General features: G+C 38.1%; 1 long non-coding RNA gene across 1 annotated transcript; it reads left to right on the forward strand.

The window, feature by feature from the left end:
- Positions 1–2,173: 2,173 nt before the first annotated feature.
- Positions 2,174–3,543, forward strand: LOC311080684. The gene is made up of 3 exons (XR_014605675.1): positions 2,174–2,318; positions 2,997–3,127; positions 3,362–3,543. It is a non-coding gene; the product is annotated as an uncharacterized lncRNA (long non-coding RNA).
- The last annotated feature ends 14,378 nt before the right edge of the window (positions 3,544–17,921 follow it).

A 17,921-nucleotide genomic window follows, 5' to 3' on the forward strand; every position in this document is an offset into this window, starting at 1 on the left:
AATAATGTGTAACGACAATGAGAAGAAACCAACCACAGACTAATTTTCTTCCAGAAAATTAATTCAAACTCTCTACTTCCTGCCGAACAAAACAGAAGATTTGTTCAGAACGTCAAATGATCCTCATCCATCTTGTCACAGGATCCAGGCGCCGACCAGGCTGACTAATTACAGCCCCAGCACTAACACATAACTGGTCAATGGCTAGCTTTGTGGCCAACTACGGACTGGTTAAGATAAAGACAGTGTCCTCACAGTCCAGAGCCATAAGTCACCCATCCTGGCGCCACAGAGTCTGCAAAAGACCCTTCTAATGACCAAACCAACGAAAACCCCCAACTAAGAACTTTTATGAGCCCAGCTAAAGGAAGAACTTGTCAATATGAGGGTTTTTTTTAAAAGACAAATTGGTTCAGAAATGACACCACAGCATTCCTGACCCCTCCTCCTTAAGACCTCTGAACAAAACAAACAGAGTTCTGTCTCTTCTAAACCAGAAAACTGAGATTCTTCCTATAGTATACGTAAAACTCATTCAAGAACAATTTTCAATGGACTCTTTACATCATACATCAAAGCATCATACATCATTCTATGTGTTTCTACGATATATGTGTCCATTTAATATGCTTTAATCCCATATAATTCATGTAATTGTTATAATTATTAGGTGTGTGAATGACAGTGTGTACTGTTTCATATCAATGCTATCTTACGAACACAACTAGCAAGATGGCTTGAATGATATCGGTGTAATATGTTTTGATCTTCTTTTAATTAGAAATCATGTCTAACCTGTGGCCTCTGTCCTCTCTGCTTAAGAGCTAGAGAACACACCAACACCCCAGATAATGCATAATTTACGATGAGACAAACAAAAGCCAGTGCCTAATTGGTCCGATCTCTTCAGGAGGGGGGACAAACTTTTAGTTAAAACCTTAGACCCAAAAACTAAGCTCTCTCTCGCTGCTCTCGAAGCTCTCTCTGTGCTCTCGCTCTCTGGGTTCACCCTCAAGAAACGCTCTGCTATCACTCTCAAGAGAGATGGGCAGAAAAAGATGAAGATCTGAACCAGAGCAACCATGTAACTGAGGAGCAGACCAACCCAAATTAAGATCAGATGGGTTAGATTTATTCAAGCCATCTTACTACTCTCGTCTAAATTTTCTTTTCTTTACTGAGTTATCATTTCCTTTATTTTCCGTTGTGAGTCTCGGTTCTAAGTTAAGTTTTGCGACAAGACTTCGAGCCATGTTTCTTCTGCAAAGCCAGCTTCAGACAAAGACTTTCAATTCATCCGCCAGCACAACACGTGACTGGAACGCCGCAGACCCAGGCACAAGGAGACCACAGCCGACGAACGAACCCGGGGGAACCCTCTGTTACGCAACGAAGGGAATTCCCAAAAAGGAACGAGAAGACAAGCAAGTAACCTCCAGACTGAAAGCTAAACTGGTGTATTTATATAACTTTAATAACCTGCCTAAAACGATAGAAGGGTTAATTTAATGTTTGATGGTTCGTTCAGGTCATGTCTAAGTGCTTATGGAATCGTGAGATTTCATCCTTTCACTCTTAAACCCACTCTTTCCTCACTCTCTTCCTTTCTGCAACTCGTATGAATGTGTGTGTGTGTGTGCGTGTGTGTGTGTTTGTGTTAGACATTAGCTGTACGTGTTAGTATATAATCAATAAAGTATTGTTTGTATTTGAAAAGAGATTGCTTGTGTATGTGCTTATCAAATTTTATTGTCTTGAACTTCGATCAAAAGTTACCTATGCTTTTACCCTATTTCTTAATTTACTGTTAGGGGGTTATTCTTTCTTGGCCAGGAAGGTATTATATTTCCTAGAGTTAATAATTGTTTATGCTTTCTGTTCATTGGATGAACTGATAAATGATCATATTATTGATTCTGTTACAGTAAATAATTGAAAATAATTAAATTATTAATTATTGATCATAATTCGTTATGAATAATAATTAATAATATTTATACGTGGGCGTATAAACGCTACAAATGGCTGCGGTTAAACAAAGATGCACTCAAATAACGGTAAGCTACATTCTTTATTATACCTTTTATAAACTATTATCTTTATAGTTTAGAATGCATAATGACTGATATTGTACTTCAGGAACCAAGGGAATGCTGAAGGAATCAAGTGTACGAAGTCCTCCGTTTCCTCAGCCATTAAAGAATTCAGACGTGAAGAGATTGAGGATTTAAAAAATGAAATCAAAGAGCTAAAAGAAGATTTACAATATTAGCGCAGATTCAGGATAAAAACCAAGAGAGAGCTGAAGGAGTGGAAATGTAATGAAATCTAGTTCTACCACAGCAATTATTCTCAGTACTAAACATCATTTCTCAACAGTTTGCTCGTGGACTCTCTTCTTTTGTATTATAGCATAGTCTGTTTGAATACTCGATTCTGATTGACTGGAAGGTGTGCATTCAAATGATGAATGCACAGATAGTTACAGTCAGATTAATCATCATTCTGAATTAATGTGCTGCTTTACTGTAACACACACACATACAGTCCCTCTCACACAGAAACATATTTCTAAGCAACAAGGTCTTAACGTTGCTGTTTTTGGAGTAATTAAACTGACAGCTTCACTAGAGTGATGCTGCACAGACACAGGTAATTCACATATGCACAATCTTTCTCTCTCTCCCTCGTTTATTCATTCAAATAAATGTAGTTGAGCTCTGCAGCGATCTACTGATGATTTTTAACCTTTAAAACAGCATTTTCCACAAGATGGGCAAAAATCTTACACTAAACCATGAATGAAAGTTAGAAGTGTGGGTCTTTTATAAAGTGAATTTTACATGAACTGTTTTTGTATAAAAAAATATTTATTCACAATAAAAAAAAAAAAAAAAGATGCACTGGTAACATGTAAAAACAGAAGATAATGGCTGGGGTGAAACAGATGCACTCCCAGCATTTAAAAATGATTGTGTCTTTCTGCTTTTTTCCAGAAATGCATGTTATTGGGCAAATTGTGTAGACTGTGAATGGAGTGACAGAAAGATCTCAGATTTCATCAAAAAGGTCTTCAATTGTGTTCTGAAGATGAACGAAAGTCTTACGGGGTTGGAACGACACGAGGGTGAGTAATTTAACTTCTTTTACCTGGAGTGTTCAAACTTCAAAGCTATTATTAATGCTGAACAGTAAACCATAAAAAAACAACTAATTAATATGAATACTTTCCACAAACACTTGCTGACACCAAGTTAAATTTAAGAGATTAACTTGCAGATTCATTTTAGGCATAATATATCCCTGAGGTGAAGAGTGTAACTGAAAGAGTTTCTCTGATTCTTTTTGTTTGTTTTTCCAGACTACATCCAGAATATTGTTTCCACATCTGAGATGAAGGCAGTTAAAAGAACCAAGTGGAATAATGAGGATAAGCTCATCAAAAAAACGCAACCTCTCTGAATAATGTGGGGGAAGATATATGCATGATTTATAAATAAACACTTTAAATACATTGTCTAACTCCCAGCCTGTTATTTGAAGTTATATTAAAAAAAGTAAAGTTCACATTTGTTGCATTGCAGTTGTTTTGTAACTTAATTCATTATATTGCAGATGTGTAAAAATAAACTTATTCTGGTTGTATTTCAATGGTATTGTACAGCATTTTATTAGTATTGCATTTTGGTAGTATTGTAGGCTAATTGCACTTTAGTTGTATTATGTATTGCAGTACTACCACAGTTATATTGCAGTATTATTGCAGTACTACCACAGTTATATTGCAGTATTATTGCAGTAATACCACAGTTATATTGTAGTACTACTACTGAGTAAAACTGCAGTTGTACTCCAGCTATACTGCAATACTGCAGTTTTTTCGTGTCCAAAAAACTGCATTTTCTATATGTAACAAAAACTGCAGTATTACTTCTAAAAAACTGCAGTCATTTTTTGTAAGGGTGATCAGCGTAGCGTTTTCAACATCTTGGAACATCATTAGAGAATCCCCTTTTAATTGGTCGTTTCAGTCATTGTGAGTCACGTATCGTAGCAACGATGACGACAAGTAACAACAGCGGGAAATGTAAAAATGACTACCTCCGAGCAGCCGGCGAAAAAGAAAAGAGCACAAAAATATAGAATTGATTGGGAAAATGACTACCCGTGGCTGGAATGCGTGAGGGACAATGAATACAAGGCCAATTGTACGAGCGATGTCAAGGTTCCTTGTCCGTCAGACGTCTCCAGAGGCTGATATGGTAGGCTATGTAATCATGTGGATTTTTAAAACTCAAATATAGTTCATAAGAAAGTGATTATATTAAAAGAGATAGTACAGGTTTAGCCTAACATTGTAAAGAAATAAAAAAAAAAGTACACATGGAAAAAATAGCTGCACAATGTGCTTAGTCTGGAGGTTTATTTATTTCTGTGAGATTTTCCATGTGCATACATACAGGTGTTGTATTGCTTGAATGCAGTATTTGAGTGCAATATTTTAGATTTTCTTTATTAGCTGTCTTTTTATTTAGGCTATGTTTTTTATATTATTGTTTTGCACTGGAAAGAAAGTTAACTATAATGGAAGTATAATTATATAAATATATTTGCACTACACCTCCTTAAAATGTTGTCTAATTAAATTAAAAATATATATTTTTGCACTGGAAAGAACATTCTAGAAGTCTAATTCTATTGAATAAGTTTGCACAAGGCTACAGAAAACTGTTGTTTATTTTTCTTCAAATGCAGTCTAAGCCGATAAGTTTTGAATGTTATATGTTGTATTTGTTTAAGTTAAAAAAAAAAAAAACATATTATAAACTAAACAAATCCATGGTTCATTGTTGGCAAAATGATCATGATAGGCTTTATATTTCACATCTAACTTATGTGGTTCAGTCTTGTATATTGATTAGGCCTACTTTGCTATTCTATAAATATAGGCCTAATAAGTTGTATTATAATATGCTACAATGTATTACATATATTAAATATATTTATCTAAATATATCAATTAGTTTCCACAATATTCACCAGAAGTCATCATTTCAGGAGTTATTTTTCAAAAAAAAATTAAAAATGTTCTTCCTTTGGGGGCGTGTCACCCCCCATCCCCCAGGGGATGATCAGGGAAGGTATTTTACTAGCCTGGCAAGCCAGACGTACATCAAGATGTTTAGTCTGGAAACTCACCATAGACACGGTCAATCTGATGGGCGGGATAAACGGCTGTCTTTCAAATTCCCTCTGCACGCAATAGGACAGCGCTTCAACCAACCAGAGCATTCTCCCACCAGCGGAGCTTAGTTGATAGATTCAACTTTTAAATCTGGCCGACAAAACTACGAACACATCTTCCTTTTTTTAAGAATGACTTAAGTGCCGTTCTTTGTTCTTTTCTCAAAGAAAAACTTAACTCCAACTCCTCCAGAGTTGCGGCCAAAGCCGATTCGAAAGACCGTTGTTCTCCATCCGCAGCAGCCATTCTTTGTTTTCAAGTGGCAGGTAACCGTCGCAACTCTGTCGTCATATGTTAAGCCCGCCCCCGCCTACTCTATACACGACGTGATTGGCCTGACCCAATTTAGGTTTTTGCAGCAAAAAGGTCTATTGAGAGTGTCTAGACCCACCCTGGCTGCAAAATAATTTTGCTGCCGCTAGGGTGCGTCTAGATTTCTAGGCTAGTATTTTACTGGACGTGTAAGGAAAGTTGTGTGAAATGTAAACATCAGGCAGAAACTGTACACATGCAATGGTCTTCTCGCATTTATCTTATTGTGTGACTATCTGGAGTCAGGTTTCTCAACTGACAATGAAACCTGTTAGATCTCTATATAAACAAACACTAAACAGTTTGGACAAGAAACCTGTTAGATGGCATTGTTGTAATACTTTTAAAAAAATTGTTTGCTTAGTTGTGAAAATTAAAAGTCTCATTAAAATGGTTTTTAAATGTGTAAATAATCTTGCTCCAGGTAGTAAGGGGATCACTACAAGAGGTGCAACTAATCAGAATTGCACAATACCGAAGAGAAAAAACTAATTTGCACAATCGACAGTTTCAGTTCATGGTCCACTTCTTTGGAAGAGCTTATCAGTTGAACTGAAAATGCAAACATAGTTGAACATCTTTAAAAGAAATCTAAAAAAGTGGTTCAAACAAAAGCAGGTTTGTGAACACTGATGGTCGTACACTGTCTTAGCTTTCTGTTATTATTGTTTTTTGTTTTGTTTTGTTTTTTAATCTTTGCTTTGTTTTTTTGTGTGATTATGGTTTAATTGTTGAATAAAAGCCTAACCAGCGTCTGGGGCTGCAAAATAGCCGTTGGCTAGAAGCCTGTATGTGGATCATCGGCTGCTTGAAATTGTAGCAATGATAAAAAAAACTTATGAATATATGAATAAAGCCTGCCTAAGGTCCAAGGCTCAGGTCAGGAAGCAGACAGACTGGACAAACACACCGTCTGCTGGCTGTTTCAAGCCACAGAAGTCAGATAAATCCCAACACAGAGGGTCAAAATGTTATTGATGTTCAACAAATAAAAAACGAATATAATACAGATGAGCAAATGATAAAAGCTTGGGTTGCTGAATATTTGATCCTTTTCTTCAGAAACACTTAGATGTGCTATGTTTGACAGAAACCTGGCTAAAACCAGACAATTGCATTACTTTAAATGAGTCCACCCCGCAAGATTACTGTTATAAACATGAGCCTCGTCTGAAAGGCAAAGGGGGAGGAGTTGCTTTAATTTATAGTAATATCTTCAGAATAACTGAGAAGTCTTGTTTTAAATATACTTCTTTTGATGTGTTAAATGTTTGATGCTTGAAGTGGTCACTTATGCTCCCAAAAATCTGTGCAACCTCAAAATTTACAAACTGTTACGAAGTCTGTTAACAGGACGTTAACACAGGCGAAAGGACACACTGAAGACGGACGCAAAGATGTGCACCAGACACAGCAAGATCACTGTTCGTGATGCTCGAAATATAGGAAGAAAAATAAATATTGAATTGGGTGGGTTTATACGAATGTATCTCTGAAGGAAACTGACTGTCTTCTGAATAGTTTCGATGGCATTTTTCCTCTTTTCCTCTTACCTCGTATAAAGTCGTGTTTATAAGCGCAGCTGCTTTTTTACAGCGGTACCCAAAGGAACGCATATTTTCCATAAGCGCCACCTGCTGTCTGAGAGTGAATTTGCATTTTCATTCAGTCCGTCAGTTTTTGTTTTATGCAGGTGTGTCTTATGTAACGATTTCACAAACCTAAAGTCAGACCATTCTATATTTGCTTTAAGTCTTGAAATTACGCAATCTAGTGTAAATAAAAAACAACTGCTCATGCTACATGTGTGTAGCATCTTTGTTTGGATTGGGATTAAAATGCAGTGGTTGAATTTATTTCAAATGGCTACAGTTTTTTTAAAGGCCAGTTTGGACTGTTATAGAGCAAATAAACAACAAATAAATTTGCTTAAAGAAGACGAAGAAATAAAAAAACGGCAGCTGGTATCGGTATTGGCCAATTTGCTTGTAAAAACAACTTCGGAAAACGGATGAATTTCACATGAAAAATCTACAGGTAGATCTTGCCTTTCATCAAAGCTGAGGTCAGGGATCTTGGGCTTGAAAAGGTTGGTGACCACTGACTAGAGTGAATGATTAATCCCGCTTGACATTTGTGCTAGCTACTGTATACAGGCCACCAGGGCATCATACACACTTTATCAAAGAATTTGATCAAAGAGTCAGTACTGGCTGCAGATAAAATCCTAATTGTTGGTGATTTTAATATACATAAAGATAATGAAAAAGATGCTTTGGGATTGGCATTTAAAGACATTCTGAACTCTACTGGAGTTAGACAGCACGTGTCAGGACCTACTCATTGTCGTAATCATACTCTAGATCTAATGTTATTTATCATTTAGCCAAGGCTGCAAAGCCGACTTCGTGTTACAAATAAAAACTATCACTTCTACCACTTTTGCTTTATAAATAATATTCCTGATCAGTTTCATCAGTTTCATCTCCTCAGCATCCCAGATAGCTTAGAACAGGGATGGGCAACTTTGATGATAGTGAGGGCCACAAATATTGTATCGTCACTATCAGAGGGCCAAATGTGACTTTGCACTTCCACCAATGGGATATTGGAAAAATTAGTGTCAAGTGCCCTCACTCTTGTGAGGTTCAACCCTGCAGTTTCCCCCACTTGAAAGGGTATGCTTGTCTCTGAAGGTTTGGACTGGATTTTACTCAATGACCAGGAATCAATTCTTTCTTTTCTTTCTTTTATTTGAAAGTTGTCGTGGTCAAAAGCAGGTAAAAAACCTTAAACACACACAAGTGGGTCAAGAAAAATACAATAAACCCAAGTAACCATAATAAAGCATCATAACACAGGATCAAATACTTAATTCTAAACACTAGAAATTAGTCTTGACAATAAGTAAAAAAGAAACCCCATATCTAAAGCACCCAAATAAATTGAAGACACTTTTAAAACACTACTCAAATGATTTTAACCTTAAACTCTAGCAGCGTTAACACAATACACAATATCACACTTTCAACCTTTACAACACATTTCTTTTAACTGTACTTTTAAACCTTCATGATGTTAAATGTACAACACTTAAGCTTACAATTCAAACACATGATTTTTTTCTTTTTAAATATACACATTTTTGTATAGTTATATGATTCACTTAAATGTTAAAATCCACCACATTGCACAAACGAATGCTCACCGACTCCTTCCTTGTTCAAACAAGCTTTAGTCCTGCAGTATCATTTCCAGGCCCAGTTTCTCCACACATCTTCCCAGTCTGCTTACCATCCTGTGAGTGACTCCACTTCCCTTAATCACCAGATTCTTCCCACCTGGTGGCTAACTAGCTGTCTGCAGCTGGGAACCACACCCAGTACCAAAGCACCCAGACAGAAGGGGTGTGGTCTGCAGCTCAGCTCAACAATTAGAGGTACCATTTTAGAAGAAAACATAATGGCCCTCATTTATCATTCTTGCGTAGAAACGGGCGTATATGTTGGCGTAAGATTATGCTTACACTCTTCTCACCGCCTGATTTATGAAGCTGTGCGTACCTTTGAAATCCAGGTGTACGCAATACCTGCGCTTGATAAATGCCGCGGCTGAAAACGAGCGTCATTAGAATAACACGCCCCTATATATTCAAGTCTCCGCTCCCCCCACGCCCTCATTTTACGCCATGGACACACGGAAGACGGCAAAGAAGAGAAACTTCTTTGAGAAAGAGAAAGCGAAACCAGGGAAGTGGAAAGAAACAAAATTGATTTCTAGATTTTTATTATCAATGACATTTATTGTTATTTAGAAGAAGAATGTCGTCATTTTTATTATTATTATTATTATTTAAAAGAAGAAGAATGTCATTTTTATTATTTTGTCAGTCTGAATTATTTTTTTGGTCATTGAAAGCCTTGCATTACTAAAGCCAGTCCGTGCACACTTGCCGGGCCTAACCCTGGCCTAACCATCGTTTCAAAGAATAGTGCAAAGGCGAGCGCGTCGAGTATTTCGCCTCGTCCGTTTGGGGAGGTGCGCGCGCAGTCTGCGGAGCCAGGCGAAAATATAAACAAGGCTTGAAACGTCAGGTAAAGCGCACAGGCTCGCAACTTAAGGAATACATATGCCTACAATTCAAATGCTTTGGTAAAGTCACACAAATTAAACATTGAAGTCCATGTTGCACAAAAATAAACACTGAAGTTTATAATTACTATGTTGTTTTTTTACAGTGGGTCATAATATATCATATCTTTTAGTTTGTCAGTGCGTTTTGTGGTGTTAGGAATTGTTTTTCTGCGCATTCCCGCACTCAAAACGTGCGTACACCACCTCCTGAGCTGGCGTAGGATTTGAGCGTGCCGTACGCCAACGTCCATATTGATAAATTTCAAAGTCACCGTGGTTTTGGGTGTACGCTGGAAATTTGGTGTACGCACTTTTGATAAATGAGGGCCAATGTATGTATGTCTGTATTACAGACTCTGCTTAGTGAATCAACCTGCATGTCCATATTCAATTATTTTTTCCTTTTACTTTTCATTAATTAACTTTTAACATAAACAAACAAAAACACATTACTGTGGCAAACATTTTTTTATTATTTAAGTGCAAACATTGTTGCTCTCAAAAAACAACAAATGATGGCACAAAACTGGAAAAGTAGCCTATTAAGTGAAAAAACTTAATGGGATATTGGAAAATTAGAGCTACCATTTTAGAAGAACAAAACATATGTATGTCTGTATCACAGACTACAAACTGTAATGTTTAGTGAATCAACCTGCATTTCCATACTCAGTTTTTTTTTACTCAATCAATTTTTTCTGCTTCTATTCTTTAATGAACTTTTAACATAAACAAACAAAACACATTACTGAGTAGCAAACTTTTTTTATTTTTTATTATTCCAGTGCAAACATTGTGGGCTCTCAGACAAACATAAGCATACTTTCCACCATAGGCTATATCTCACCTACAGGGACTCTGGTAGTAACCTCCAAAATGAAACTCCCCTCTCACTGCGCTTTGCTTGAAAAACGGGTCTGACTGAATTTCGCAGAGTTCAAGCTGCAACTCGGAGGGTTGCTCGCTGACAGCAGCAGATAGGGGATCAGTGAATAACACTATTCGTGGCTGCATGGCGTGGAAATCATGTAAGCGGCACTTTCGATGTCGGCTCTGTATTTGTGAAAAATGTTCTTGCATTCAGGGACATCTCTCCGCATCTCTTCACAAGCGGGAAAGTGTGCACATTTTTGACGATTAGATGAAAATCCTTCTTTGAAAAGCTCTAATTTACGCCAAAATGCATTCATGTGTGCGTAAAGGTCGGATACAGTTTGGCCTCGCCCCTGTAACTGTGTGTTCAGGTGATTGAGGTGTGAGGTAACGTCCGTAAGGAAGGCCATATCGCAAAGAAACTCTATGTCTCTGAGTTTTTATGTGTAGGCACCTCCTAAAACACAGGAAGTTCGGTGCGCAACGCAAAAAAACGCTCCAGACCCTTTCCTCGGCTCATCCATCTAATCTCTGTGTGCATTTGTAAATCCCCATACGCTGCACTCACTTCATTCAAAAAAGCTACAAACCTCCTGTGACTGAGAGACCTATTCCCTCCTCGGATGAGATTTGTAACTGTAGTCACCAGATCCATAACGTGACTGAAGTTAAGTGTCTTGGCACAGAGAGCCTCCTGTAGAATTAAAATAAAGATTAGATTCAGCGCTAAAATCTACTCATCCATTGTGTTTTCCTTGCATCGCAGGTGCGCCATCAGTAACGACGGCAGACAGCTTGTCAAAGCCATCATACTCATTCACAACACTGTTAACGGCGTTGAAAATATCCGTCCCTTTAGTAGTGTTGTGCAACGACACCAATTGTTCTAGTGAAAATCAGCAGCTGGCTAATATCCATCACATCTGTGCTCTCATCCAATGCTAATGAGAAGTATTTGCAGTCGTGCATGACTTGTTTCAGTTTGCCATCGACGTGATTATGGATGTCAAAAATTCTGCGTGTCACTGTGCGACGGGACAAGGAGACAGTTTCAAAGTTTTTAGCCATATCCTCGTCTCCAAATGATTTGGCCATTTCCATTGCACACCTCTTCACCATTTTGCCATCTGACAAGGGCTTCTTGGCTTTAGCAAGCTCCAGTGCCACAGAGTAAGACGCCTTGAGGGCAGAATCCTGTGTGGATGTAATTCTGGTAAAAATACTCTGTTGTTGATCGAGCTTCACTTTCAGGTCAGCTATAACAGCAGCCCTAGCAGCTCCGGTGTACTTTCCATATTTGTCCCTGTGTGTGGTATTGTAATGGCGACTTAAGTTGAAATCTTTGAATACTGATCTTGTTTCCAAACACACTAAACACATAGGTCTACCTTTGAATTCTGTAAACAGATAATCTGTTTCCCATCTCGTCTGAAAAGAACGATTCTCTTGATTCTTTTTTTTACCTCTCATGGTTCTTTCTCTTCATCGTTGACTGTAGTGAAGCAGGTCCGACTAAGTGTTTTGCATAGGAGGCGCCCTCTATCGGTATACTGTATCATTACCATTTGGAATTTGTTCAGATGCGGTAAAACCCGTGAAACCAACATTTCTATGGTATTTGAAAATTGACCCGCGGGCCGCACTGAATGAGGAGGCGGGCCGCCAGTCGCCCATCCCTGGCTCAGAAGAACTCGATATTGCAACAGAAATGATTGACTCTCTCTTTTCCAGCACTTTAGACTAGGGGTGTGCACGAATATTTGAATATTCGATCTGTAATTATTATTCGAAAACTAAAATACTATTCCTATTTAGGCAACTACGTTGCTTTTCTGGCCGTAAATGCAGTGAATCCATGATAAATCCCAACCACTAACTCACAGATATAATTAAATGCATTGGGTAGCGCTGTGGAGCGTTAACAACTTGATTGTATTTAATCACAATGTCGTCCTCGCGAAGTTTGTAATTACTTAGATGAAAATGATCTTGCTAAATAATATTGAAAAAAATAATAGAGAAAAAATATTGGTCCATCACTGCATCACGACTGCTGGTAAGCGCATCTGAACCCCGCGTGAGACGAGATGATGCCTTATAGCAAAATGAGTTTGAGCCATAGTTTAAGAACAGAAAATGTGCTGTTAGACGTTTTCTCACTCAATCATGTGGATATTATTGTTTTTCTCAACATGAACATGTGAAACAATATAAACACGATAGCCATATTCTGACTCAAGTGTATATGTACATTCTATACGATAACTGGCGCAGTCTGCTTTAATAGCATTTTTTTTTCATTCGCGCTGCTTGAGCTTAAATGCTTTTGTTCTTTATATTTTTTGTTTACACATATTGCTTCATGTTTTTCACTAAAAGAAAACCTTAAAATATAACTTAAGCTTGTGGTGTATATTGCCTAATCGTAAGCTTGTTCAGATATGGTGACAAAAACTTGTAAAATGTAAAATGACAAAAATGTATTTCTCGTTAAACATCATTTAAATAAACGAATATTCGAATATTACGATTTTTACCATGTTAAATATTCGAATACAATATTTTTGAAAAATGTCCATCCCTACTTTAGACACAGTTGCTCCTTTGAGCTTAAAGAAGATTAAAGAAAATAGTCCAACGCCATGGTACAACGAGCACACTCAGGCCCTTAAGATATCATTAGCAAGCATGGCATTAGTTTTTTTGACTGTTATGCTGATGATACTCAGAACTTAAATACACAGTGCCGATTAACTAAACGATGAGCAGATGTGATGAATGTGATTAGTGTGCATGGTGACTGATCAGTGTCGGGAAACACATAGCCAACAAGGAAACACATGTGAGGAATGAAAACAAACTAAAGGTCTATGAACTGAATATAACTGAACATAATGGTGACACTTGCATTGTAATGCATTGTATTATTTTTATGGGCTGAAATTCAACATGGTTGTATATTTAAGCTGTGAATATTTAAATTCAAAACATTTCACACACATTTTCATTATTAAAAACTCAATAATCCATATTCACCTTTCAGAGTTCACTTTCAACATATTCATTCTGTTTTAATAATACAACCATGGGGCATGGGGTAATTTCCATAAGATCATCTCTCAATCAAACCAGCTATTAGGCTAACTGAAATAAAACCATGCCAATCTCTAGGTATGGTGAAGGCTATGTGATGATGTGGGGCTATTTTAATTCCAGAGGCCAAGGGAACTTTATCAGGATGCATATTATCCTGGATCCATGAAGTAACTGGCCTTTAAAAATAAAAATCTGCCTGCCTCTATGGGAATTTAACATAGGGGTGTCCAGACTTATGCACCCTGTATTTTAAGGAAGAACATTTATTTATTTACGATACTTTATTCATTCACAAAGAAAATTGGTGTCCTTAAAGGTTGGAGTTTTCCTCATTTTTATTTTTATTTTATTTAATAATAATAATAATAATAATAATAATAATAATAAGTTTTATTTATATAGCGCCTTTCCAGAGCTCAAGGACACTTTACAATAAACAAACAACAATAAAGGCAGTTGACAAAGACAGCAGACAGAACAACAGTAGGCAATTGAGAGTGCAAGTACAGTAAGTGAGAATTGGATAGATGGGGCGGCAACCAGCAGAATACAAACAGATATAACTTTAAAAAAAAAAAAAAAAAAAAATTTGAAATAAAATTTGAAATAAAAATAAAAATGGAAAGTTAAGAATTATACCATTCAGAAAATAGGTGAGTTTTGAGCATGGATTTGAATTCAGAGATAGTGTTAACAGAACAGAGTGATCGGGGGAGAGAGTTCCACATTTTGGGCGCAACAACACTGAATGATCTGCCCCCCATTGAAGCAAGGCGATGCCGAGGGACGACGAGAAGGCTGGAATCAGCGGATCGTAAAGAGCGAGTAGGGGTGTAGGGGAGAAGCAGGTTACAGAGATAGGGGGGAGCCAGGCCGTGCAGAGACTTAAAAGTGAGAAGGAGAATTTTGAATTTTAAACGGTAATAAGCCACAGGAAGCCAGTGAAGATCATGCAGAATTGGGGAAATATGTGCAGAACGCTTGGTGTGGGTGAGTAGTCTGGCAGCAGAGTTTTGAATGTATTGTAATTTGGAAATGGAGCTAGCTGATAGGCCAATGAAAAGTGCATTGCAGTAATCAAGACGTGAGGTGACAAATGCATGGATGACAGTTTCAGCATCTGAGATACTGATAAAGGGACGGAGCTGAGCGATACGACGTAGATGAAAGAATGCCAATTTAGTGATAGAATTAATGTGAGAGTGGAAAGATAGAGTGGAATCGAAAATTACACCAAGATTTTTAACAGTACTAGATGGTTTGATAAGAGAGCCAGCGATCTCACAGGTGAAGTTGGTAGGAATTTTATTATTGAGTGACAGAGGTCCAGTGAAAATAATCTCAGTTTTGTCCAGTTTTAGAAAATTTGAATGAAGCCAATCTTTTATTTCATGTACACAAGCAGAGATTTTGTCAGCTGTGAGAGATAAAGTTGATGTACAGGTAGTATATAATTGAATGTCGTCAGCGTAAAAATGATAATTAAAACCATGACGGCGGAGGATCTGACCAAGAGGTATTATATAGATTATAAATAATAATGGCCCAAGAACAGATCCCTGAGGGACACCTTGCTTCAGGGGGACAGTAGGTGAGCGAAAATCCTGAAGTGAAATGTAGAACAGTCTGTCGGAGAGATAGGAAGAAAACCAGGAAAGAGCAGCACCAGAAATACCCACATCCGAAAGGCGCGAAATGAGTAGTTGATGGGAGATGGTATCGAAGGCAGAGCTGAGGTCGAGCAGCAGGAGCATAGACAGAGAACCAGAATCACCAGAGAGAAGCAGATTATTCAGTACCTTAACTAGTGCAGTTTCAGTACTATGCAAAGGGCGAAAACCAGACTGAAAAGGATCAAAAAGATTATTTTCAACTAGAAAAGACTGAAGCTGGGAGGCAACAGTACTTTCCAGTAATTTAGCTATGAAGGGGAGATTTGAAATGGGACGATAATTAGATAAAACTGAGGGATCAAGGTTGGGTTTCTTGAGAACAGAGGTAACAGCTGCAGTTTTGAGTGACAGAGGAAATGAAGCAGAGGTAAGAGATGCATTGATGAAGTGAGAGATAGGTGCAGAAATAACTGAATGGCAAAGTTTCAGAAGAGTAGTAGGAGCAGGGTCAAGATGACTAGATGAAGGGTTGGATTTCAAGATTAACTCAGAGACAGAAGAAGGAGTAGACAGAGAAAAGAGAGGCAGGGATTGACCAGGTTGATTCGGTAGATAACTAATGTTAGTAGCATCATTAAAGAGGCACTGGTTTACGGCATCTGTCTTTTCTAGCAAGTAAGTCAAGAATGAAGTGCAAAGTTCATCAGAAGCTAGAGCAACATGAGATGGAGGTTTGGTAAGTTTATTTATTGTGTTAAATAATGCTTTTGGCCTGTTGCTTGATTTATTAATTGTAGCAGATACAAAACTGGAACTAGCCAGGTTCAGGGCCGATTTGTACTTTTTGATATGTTCAATAAATGCCAAATGGTGAACAGTCAGGCCAGTTTTCCTGTAGTAACGCTCAAGCCGTCTACCAGTGGCATTTAAGATACGGAGCTCAGGAGTGTACCAAGGAGACGAATGTGTGGAAGGGACACTTCTGGTCTTGACAGGAGCATGCTTATCTAAGATATCCGAGATTATGGAGTTATAGTTAGATAGTATCAGTGAGGGTGAAGAGATATCAAAGACATCAGAGAGATTAGAAGAGGAAACGGAGGTACAAAATAATGCAGTGTCAACAGCTTTGAGATTGCGGTAAGATATGACAGTTTTAGAACAATTCTTACGCATAGGCAGGCTGAGGCTAAAATCAAGGAGTTTATGATCAGAAATACCAGTGTCAGTAGAAGTGATGGAAGAGATATTGGCCCTTGATGTACAAATCAAATCAAGGGTATGACCACGCGTATGAGTAGGAAAATTAACATGCTGAATTAGATTAAAACATTCAAAGATAGAAAGTAACTGGTTGGTGCATCAACATGAATATTAAAGTCACCAAGCAGTAGAATGGGAAATGACAATGAGCAGGCAAGGGTCAACAGTTCGCTGAGTTCAGAAAAGAAGTTTCTGGTTTCTGGAAGTTTCTTAGGAGGTCGATAGAGCAAAATAATTATGAGAGAGTCAGCCTTCAAAACCATGTACTCAAATGTATTGGTGTCATGAAAGTCAAGTTGCTTGATACGGAAGTTATCACGATGGATGATAGCGAGACCACCCCCTTTACCATGGGGTCGCGGTCTGTACAGATAATTATATCCATCTGGCGTAAGTAGATTTAACTGTAGAAAATCTTCAGGAACTTGCCAAGTTTCAGTGAGAAGAAAAATGTCAAGGTTATTGTCAGTGATCATTTCATTGAGATAAGGGGCTTTGTCTGAAATTGATCGACAAAAGTTCAAAAGTGCAAAGTGATGGTGCGAGGGATTCAAATTAGGTGTATGTTGCTGATCGCTATCAGTGAGATAGATCAGAGAGCGCTGAATGGTGGGACCGGCAGGCAGTTGTCTAGGCATGGACGATAGTCTATTGTTGGTCCAGATGCAAGGAGGAGCATCAGGCTTTGAACAAAAGGAACTCAAGAGTGTGCGCCGCGAATGGTGTATGTCACTTGGGCGACGGAGAATCCCTAGTCTCTGGCAGTATTCATACGTCACCGAATCAAGACGAGGGCGGCAGTTAAAGGCCCTCAGTTGTGATGTAGAATATTCAATATCCATCACAGATGTAAGACAAAAAATAAGGCAGAGGAAAAAATAAAAAAATGTTTTTGCACAAGGCATGTTGATACTGAGAAAGTGAAAGCAAAACCACGTTAGCCAAACCTGAACGTCACTTCACCAAAACAGCTGACTAAATAGGAGGCAACGCACCCAGATAGTAAGCAGTAAACAAACAGCGCAACCGACAGAGAGAGCGGTAACTCACCCATCTGAGGAGCCGAGTGTGGTAGAGATGTAACAGGGAAGAAAGCTCGCAGCAGCCCGATGGCAGACTTATCAACAGTTCAGTTCAGAGTTTAAACAGTGAAAAAGTGGAGTAATCCAACCAGGCGCGAAACAGCTGCACAGACACGCACAGTATTCTCAACGTCTTGCAGACAGCAGAGGTGGTCAGTGCAGTGACAACAGTCCAGGTCAGTGAGCAATAGTGAGAAACGGAGTAATCAACACAGAGTTCCGATGAAAAAGAAAAAATATCCGAACCAGACAAACAGTAAGGCATTAAGATCAATTTCCAAAAGATAATTTTTTTATTCCTCT

This window comes from Abramis brama (genome assembly GCF_963993115.1).
Source record: "Abramis brama genome assembly, chromosome: 4".
In the NCBI taxonomy this organism is placed as follows: Eukaryota; Metazoa; Chordata; class Actinopteri; order Cypriniformes; family Leuciscidae; genus Abramis; species Abramis brama.